Consider the following 9,266-nt stretch of genomic DNA (forward strand, 5'->3'; position numbering starts at 1 on the left):
TGGCCGGACGTGTCCGGCGCCGTCCGGACGTGTCCGGCGGCGGCGGATCTGAGATTTTAGGGTTTCGGGGGAGGAGACCCGGGATTTGGAATGGGGGGGGGTCTATTTATAGGCATAGAGGGAGCTAGGAGAGTCCAAATGAGGTGCGGTTTTCGGCCACGCGATCATGATCGAATGCTCTAGGAGATGGAGCAGAGTTTGGTGGGTTTTGGGCCAAATTGGAGGGTGTTGGGCTGCAACACACACGAGGCCTTTTTGGTCCATCGGTTATCCTCTGGAGTACCAAACGAAGTCCAAATGATACGAAACTTGACAGGCGGTCTACCGGTTGTAAACCAAGGCCGCTTGGCAAGTCTCGGTCCAATCCGGAAATGTTTAATCTCCACACACGAAAGAATGCTAGAAATGACCACCGGAGGAGAACGAAGCGCCGGAATGCAAAACGGACAGCGGGGAAAATGCTTGAATGCATGAGATGAACATGTATGCAAATGGAATGCACATGATGACATGATATGAGATGCATGACAACGACAACAACACACGGATACAAAAACCCGAACCCGAGGAAATAAATATAACTTAACGCCGGAAACGGCAAGAGTTGGAGTACAAATAGGTAAAGTTATATCCGGGGCGTTACAACACTCCACCACTACGAAAAGATCTCGTCCCGAGATCTAGGACTGAAAGAACGCCGGGTACTCAGAACGGAGGTGATCCTCGCGTTCCCAGGTAGCTTCACGGTCGGAATGGTGTGACCACTTGACTTTGAGAAATTTGATTGACTTGTTGCGAGTCTTGCATTCAGTCTCTTCAAGAATAGCAACTAGGTGCTCATGATAAGAGAGATCTTCTTGGAGCTCAATGTCCTCGAAGTTGACGGTGCGGTCAGGAGTCTTGAAGCACTTTCGAAGCTGAGAGACATGGAACACGTCATGAACATTTGCAAAGTTTGAAGGAAGCTCGAGTTGATAGGCGAGGTCGCCTCTCTTGCTGACAATCTTGAAAGGTCCCACGTATCTAGGGGCAAGCTTTCCTTTGATACCGAAGCGATGAGTACCTTTCATAGGAGAGACATGGAGGTAAACATGATCTCCGATCTCGAAAGCCAAATCACGGTGCTTACTATCATAGTAGCTCTTCTGGCGGGATTGGGCTGCTTTGAGGTTATCTCGAATGACTTTGCACATTTCCTCTGCTTCTGTGATTAAGTCATTACCCAAAAGTTGACGTTCACTGGTTTCAGACTAGTTGAGAGGGGTACGGCACTTCCTGCCATACAGAATTTCAAATGGGGCCTTGCCCGAACTTGCTTGAAAACTGTTGTTGTAGGAGAATTCAGCATAAGGAAGACAATCCTCCCACTTCATGCCGAAGGAGATCACACAAGCCCTGAGCATATCTTCAAGAATCTGGTTGACGCGCTCGACTTGACCGCTTGTTTGAGGATGGAAAGCTGTGCTGAAGTGGATGTTCGTGCCCATGGCCTTCTGGAAAGAATCCCAAAACTTCGAGGTAAAGATGCTTCCACGGTCTGAAGAGATCACTTGAGGAATACCGTGCAGAGAGACAATACGGGAGGTATAGAGTTCCGCCAATTGGGCTGCAGTGATCGACTCTATGATAGGCAGAAAGTGAGCCACCTTGGTGAGTTTGTCGATGACAAGAAATATAGCATCATTGCCACGCTTGGACTTTGGAAACCCAGTCACGAAGTCCATCTCAATGTGGTCAAACTTCCATTCTGGAATGGCAAGATGTTGGAGGAGACCTGCTGGCCTTTGGTGTTCTTCCTTCACTCTTCTGCAGACATCACATTCATTCATGAATTGAGCGATCTCGCGCTTCATTCGAGTCCACCAATAAGCTTGCTTAAGGTCCTGATACATCTTCGTGCTCCCAGGGTGGTTGGAGAGGAGAGAATTGTGAGCCTCGTTCATGATCACTTTACGGAGGTCACCTTTGGGCACAACAATACGATCCTCGAAGAAGAGAGTGTCCTTGTCATCAAGGCGGTAGCACTTGTATTTGGACTGACTCTTGGCAATCCCAATCTTCACCTTTTTCACCATAGCATCAAGAAGCTGGGCTTGGCGAATCTGGTCTTCCAAGGTAGGAGAGACTTGAAGGTTGGCGAGGAATCCTTGAGGAACAACTTGCAGATTAAGTTTGCGGAAAGCTTCACAAAGCTTGGGTTGATAAGGCTTAAGAATCAGACTATTGCAGTAAGCCTTTCTGCTCAAAGCGTCAACAATCACATTGGCCTTGCCTGGAGTATACTCAATACTCGGATTATACTCTTGAATCATTTCGACCCATCGAGTTTGCCTGAGGTTGAGATTAGGCTGAGTGAAGATGTACTTGAGACTCTTGTGATCAGTGAAAATGTCCACTTTTCTTCCCAATAGAATATGTCTCCAAGTCAAAAGAGCATGCACAACTGCCGCCAACTCGAGATCATGAGTGGGGTAGTTCTTCTCATTAGGATTCAACTGGCGAGATGTATAAGCAACAACTTTCTTCTCTTGCATCAATACTGCGCCAAGACCTTGGAGAGAGGCATCACAAAAGACCTCATACGGCTTGGATTCATCAGGCGGAGTCAGAACTAGAGCAGTGATCAACTTCTCTTTCAAAGTGTTGAAAGCAATATCACACTCCGGAGACCAAACGTACTTGACGTGCTTCTGAAGAAGATTTGAGAGAGGCTTCACGATCTTAGAAAAGTTTTCAACGAATCTTCGGCAATAGCTTGCGAGACTGAGAAAACTGCAGAGTTGCTTCACGTTCTGAGAAGGTTCCCAATTCACAATTGCAGACACCTTCTCAGGATTCACGGCAATGACCTTGGCAGAGATGATATGACCAAGATAAAGAACCTCATCGAGCCAAAATTCACACTTGGAGAACTTGGCGTAGAACTGATGTTCTCTGAGCTTATCAAGAACCAAACGCAAGTGCTTGGCATGATCTTCCTTGTTCTTGGAGAAAACCAGAATGTCGTCGAGATAGACCAAAACGAAGTCATTGGTGTAGGCGTTGAAGATGAAGTTCATCATGCGAGAGAACGTCGGAGGAGCGTTGGCAAGGCCAAAAGACATGACGGTGTATTCATATGAACCAAAGCTTGTTCTGAATGCTGTCTTGGGAATATCTTCTTCACGAATGCGAATCTGGTGATAACCCATACGGAGATCAAGCTTGGAGAATACTTGAGCACCTTTGAGTTGTTCGAATAGCTCATTGATGTTGGGAAGTGGGTATTTGTTCTTGATGGTCTTCTTGTTCACTGGACGATAATCAACACAAAGTCGGTCCGTTCCATCCTTCTTCTTCACAAAAAGAACACCACAACCCCACGGAGAAGAACTAGGCCGGATGAGACCCATTCTCTCTTGCTCACCGAGTTGCTTCTTCAGCTCCTTCAACTCTTCAGGTCCGAGCTTGTAAGGATGTTTGCACACAGGTTCCGTACCAGGCTCAAGATCAATAACAAATTCAACTGGCCGGTGCGGAGGCATTCCTGGGAGCTCTTCTTGAAAGACGTCTTGATATTCGCAAACGACTAGAATTTGAGAGATAGCATCCAATTCACCCTTCTCATTGAGAGAAAACAGACGGATGGTATCCTCACGAGCGGCAAAGACAATTACATCCTCAGACGAATGAGTCAATTGAATCTGCCTGGCTGCACAATCAAGCTGAGCCTTGTGCTTAGAAAGCCAATCCATTCCGAGAATAAGATCAATTTCTGAGTTACCAAGCACCATAGGAGAAGAAAGGAACTTGTAGTCGCCCAATGTGATAGTAACATCCGGAGCCATCATTTTGGTGTTCATGAACAAACTCGGAGAAGAAACTACTATCGGCTTAGGCAAATCAATAGTATGCACATCATGCATGGATGCAAAAGGCTTCGACAAAAATGATAAAGATGCACCAGTGTCAAAAAGAACTCTTGCGGGAATGTCATTAATAGGAAGGTTACCCATGATCACATCTGGTGATGCTTCTGCCTGAGCTGCATTCAGCAAGTTGACCTTGGCGGACTTGGGGTTATGCTTGACCACAGCTGTACTTGCCGATCTTACAGGAGGAGGAGGAGGAAGACGCCTCTGGTTAAAACACTTGTTGGCATAGTGACCCTTTTGTTGGCACTTGTTGCACATGACCTCTGAAAGCGGACGGTGATACGGAGCACTCGATCTTGGAGCTTGAGACGAAGTCTTGTACTGAAAGCCAGGGTTGGGTGGGTGGGAAGAACCACTACCACCTTTACTCTTCTGCTGATACGGCTGACGGAACGGAGGAGGAGGAAGCCAAAACTTCTGCTGCTTGGCCACTTGAGTAGAGGAAGAAGGAGTAACATCTCTGACTCGCTTCTTGGAAGCATCACACCTCAACTGAGCAGCCTCTTGCTTCAGTGCCATGTTGTAGAACTCATCGTACCTCAAGGGCTCAAAGAGAACAAGAGCGAGCTGAATATCTTCTCTGAGACCACCCCTGAACTGATATATCATGCTCTTCTCATCAGGGACGTCCTGGTTGGCAAAGCGGGCGAGCTTCTGGAACAACTTGTTGTAGTCATAGACAGACAAAGAGCCTTGCTTCAGATTGCGGAATTCCTCACGCTTGCTTTCAACCACGCTCTGGGGAATATGATGAGCTCGGAAATCTCGACGGAAATCATCCCAAGTGATAACATGTCCACCTCTAGAGTCCTTGTACTGCTGGAACCATTCTGCAGCTTGATCTTTGAGTTGGAAGGAAGCGAACTTGACAAAGTCCTCAGGCCTGACGTTACTGCACTCGAAATGCTTACACAGATCCACAAGCCAATCGTCAGCATCGGTTGCCTCAACACAATTACTGAAAGTCTTTGGCCCGTTAGCAAGGAACTGGTTGAGTGTAGCAAAGTGACTCTGATTGCTGCCTTGATTCCCTTGACTGCCTTGATTGTGCTCTTGAAGAATTTGCATGATCAGCTGAGTGTTTGCATTGGTTGCGGCCATCACAACTTGCCATGCCTCTGGAGGAGGTGGAGGTGGTGGTGGATCAGGATTCGGAGTCGTGCGCGTTGGAGGAGCCATCCTGAAGAGGTTGACCACCATTAGCACATTGACAGATAAATATTGAAGCTAAATCCAACGGAATGAAAATTGCAACATATAGTCTTCACATCCGAACAACATGCACGAATGCATTCCTCTTGAAATGGTCACATATCCATAAATTGAGAAGCCACGTAGAATTAAGGTAGAGAAATAAATCAACAAGGTACGGATCAAGAACGAATAATCGGTAAGAAATCCCAATCTCAAACCAATATTCGTGGAAGAAGAACTAGAGCTACTAGAATTCCCACCTATGAAACTCCCGAACCTTTCCGGTTATGCAATCAGGTGTTGAGGATACAGGGGAAGCATAATATCTCACCCAAACTAGCAAATCCTACATCCAGCTGTATCCATCCTTCAACACATAACCAAGAAACCTTCGGAAACCATCTACCTCAACCTTCAAAAAGCCTCCGTTATACAAGTTATGGCTATACTCCCGAACTCCCACCCCAGTACTGGGTGGCGTCGAGGTTATCTCACCAACGAACTGCATAAAAGAGATTTTCGATGTCGGCGAAAATATCTCAAGTATTCCAGAATTGCAATGATAAAATTATGATGACAACACCTCAGAGCTCAACTCCCCGGGACACTTCCACTAAACCCCTAATAGGAGGCACCAAGACAATGTTCTCATCATAAGCCATCGGAACGATTCCAAGATACTCGCGTGATCCTAAATTTTTTTTAGTGAAATTTGAGAAGAGAAGAGTCAAAACTCTACGTCAGGAAGCCTTACCAGAGCGATGAGGAGACTGGGGAGTAAAAAGAATTCCTAATCTCTCCGATATATAATTCCTAAAGACTCAAAACATTTTTCTAGACACAACTCGGCCGCTAAAAACGATCAAGCAATGGGGCTCCTAAGGTCGGGGAAGGCTCTGATTACCAACTTGTAACACCCTCGATGCGACTATAGCTCCCACGTGTCTAGGCATGACTTAGAGACATAATCGCATTGAAGGCATATGTCGCAAGTTAGGCAATCTTCACAAACATCCCATGTAATAATAATAAAAGGGGAGATAACATAGTTGGCTTACACTCGCCACGTCAATCAAGTACATAAATAACATTACATCATCCAAACACTCATGGCCCGACTACGGCGCCAAAATAAAAGAGAACCCAACATGCGACACGGTCCCAATCACCCCCAACTGGCAACCACTACTGATCATCGGGAAAGGAAACGTAGTATCGTTGAGAGTCTTCGTCGAACTCCCACTTGAGCTCATACGCATCACCTGTGGTGGAATCATCAGGCCCTGCATCTGGTGTAATAGTAATCTGTGAGCCACAGGGACTCAGCAATCTCGCACCCTCGCGATCAAGACTATTTGAGCTTATAGGTAAGGCATGGTAAAATATGAGTGGAGCTGCAGCAAGCGACTAGCAAGTATGGTGGCTAACTTATTCGCAAAAGAGAGCGAGAAGAGGAGGCAAAGCACGAGCAAGAAACTAGAGAACAACCTGCGCAAACATTACTCCAACACCGTGTCCACTTCCCGGACTCCGCCGAGAAGAGGCCATCACGGTAACACACTCGGTTGATTCATTTTAATTAAGTTAAGGTTCAAGTTATCTACAACCGGACATTAACAAATTCCCATCTGCCCATAACTGCAGGCATGACTTTCGAAAGTTCAATCCCTGCAGGGGAGTCCCAACTTAGCCCATGACAAGCTCTCACGGTCAACGAAGGAATAGACCTCCTCCCAAGACGTTCCGATCAGACTCGGTATCTCGGTAACTCAAGACACTTCGACAGGTTAAAACAAGACCAACAACACCGCCCGAATGCGCCAACAAATCCCGATAGGAGCTGCACATATCTCTTTCTCAGGGCACACTCAGATGAGCAAGACGTCGGGTAGGCCAGCCCAGAGTTGCCCCTGGTAGCCCCGGACATCGCTCGGTTGGACCAACACTCAGAGGAGCACCGGCCCGGGGGGGGGGTTAAAATAAGATGACCCTTGAGTCTGCAGAACCCAAGGGAAAGAAAAGGCTAGGTGGCGAATGGTAAGACCAATGTTGGGCATTTCTGGAAAAGCTTTAATCAAGGCGAAATATCAAGGGGTTCCCATTATAACCCAACCGCGTAAGGAACGCAACAATCCGGGAACATAACACCGATATGACGGAAACTAGGGCGGCAAGAGTGGAACAAAACACTAGGCGAGAGGCCGAGCCTTCCACCCTTTACCAAGTCTATAGATGCATTAAGATAACATAGCAAAATAATGATATCCCAACAAGTAAATAAATGTTCCAACAAGGAACGGCCTCCAAACTTCACCTGCAACTAGCAACGCTATAAGAGGGGCTGAGCAAAGCAGTAACATAGCCAATCAATGGTTTGCTAGGACAATGGTGGGTTAGAGGTTTTACATGGAAATTTGGGAGGCTTGCAAGCAAGTGGTAGGCATCGTAGAAATGGCATAGCAAAGAGCGAGCAAACTAGCATAGCAAAGATAGTAGTGATTTCGAGGGTATGATCATCTTGCCTGCACAGTTGTCAGAGTTGACTGGATCCTCACAAGAAAACTCAACGGGCTCCTCGTTAGCGAACTCGTCTCCCGGCTCTACCCAAACAAGACAAACAAGCAACAAGGATACAATCAACCACGTGCAAACTCAAACAAAAAGATGCTATGATGACATGCTATGCGGGATGCGATGCAGGATGCAAAATGCAAGATATGACAGGAAATGTATGAACCTGGCCTCAAATTGGAAAACCAAGTGTTCCAATGGAAAGATGGGATGAAATCGCTTGAAAACGATATAAAGATCATCAGAATCGGAGTTACGGTTTGGAAATGGCAAGCGATTTAAGAATGACACCGGTCTGCGATTTACAGCAAGTAGGCATCTAAATGGAACGCGATGAACATGCTACAGCACCCAAACATGACATCAAAATACATGGCAGGGATGCACACAAGATTCTTAACAAAAGACTATCACTGATCCACGGCCAATTCATCCATTATGAGGTTCAAACAAGCATGGAAAAAACGCAAATACAAAACAGATTTCAGACTTAGTGAAATTAACACTTGTTTGAAATTTGAGATCATGAAGCCCTCTTCGGAGCAGCAAAACAACATGCTACAGGACCTGAACATGACAAAGAAAGACATGGCATGGAGCTACTCAACAAGCTTAACAAAAGTCCCTTAGTGACCTTGAGCCAAAATGGATCACAAAATATACTAACAAGCACACGAACATAACAAAAACATAATCAGTTTACAGACTTAGTGAAAACTGGGACATGCTGAAATATAACTCACGAAGGCATGTTTACGAGCTCGATGCACTCACTACAGAGCAAGTCATGGGAGGACAAGCATACACCCATAAAGTAGGCACAAAATACAAGCTAGACATGGCAAGAACGATGGCATAGCATGCACGGGCCAACTACAATAACATCGGCAAAATCGCAAACAAGTCGACGATCTGCCCAGATTCACAATGAAGCAAAAGTAGAGCTCGATTGACTCAAGCTAGGGTGCTCCATAATTGCAAAAAAAGACATGGATGGATAGATCACTACAAGATTAACAAAACTCCTTCACTGATCATCCTCAAAAGAGGCACGGATCACTAGGAAACAACATGAACATATGGCATCATGAACTAAATAATCCCAGACTTGGTGAAAACTACTAAGTCCTGAAAACAGATTTACCGGGTGCCTCACTTTGCAAGCTTGCACAAGTCACCACACACATCACAAAAATGCATGGGTTGCACCTCTGGGAAGAAGACAAAATCCTTAACAAAACATATAAAGGACTCATAGGTATATCATGCACACAATAATCATGGCAAAAATGACAAAAGTCTAAGATGAACTAGCACAAAAATGATGCAATGGAATGAAATGATGTACTCTCTGACGTGAACATTTTGATAGGCTATATGCCCAAATCAGAGCTACGGATGCAAAGTTACGGAGCCGCGAACATGTGCATATGAGCTAAAATTCTGAGGACTTAGACGAAAAATGACCTAGGGTTAGGATTTCAGATCTGAGATCTGCGCGGATTACGAGGCCGCCGGAGTTACTGTTCACCGCCGGAATGTCGAGGGCGGCGGCGGCCGGGGTTGGGGACGTGTCCGGCGAGGTCG

The sequence above is a fragment of the Triticum aestivum genome, chromosome 5A (genome assembly GCF_018294505.1).
Source record: "Triticum aestivum cultivar Chinese Spring chromosome 5A, IWGSC CS RefSeq v2.1, whole genome shotgun sequence".
NCBI classification, from domain to species: domain Eukaryota; kingdom Viridiplantae; phylum Streptophyta; class Magnoliopsida; order Poales; family Poaceae; genus Triticum; species Triticum aestivum.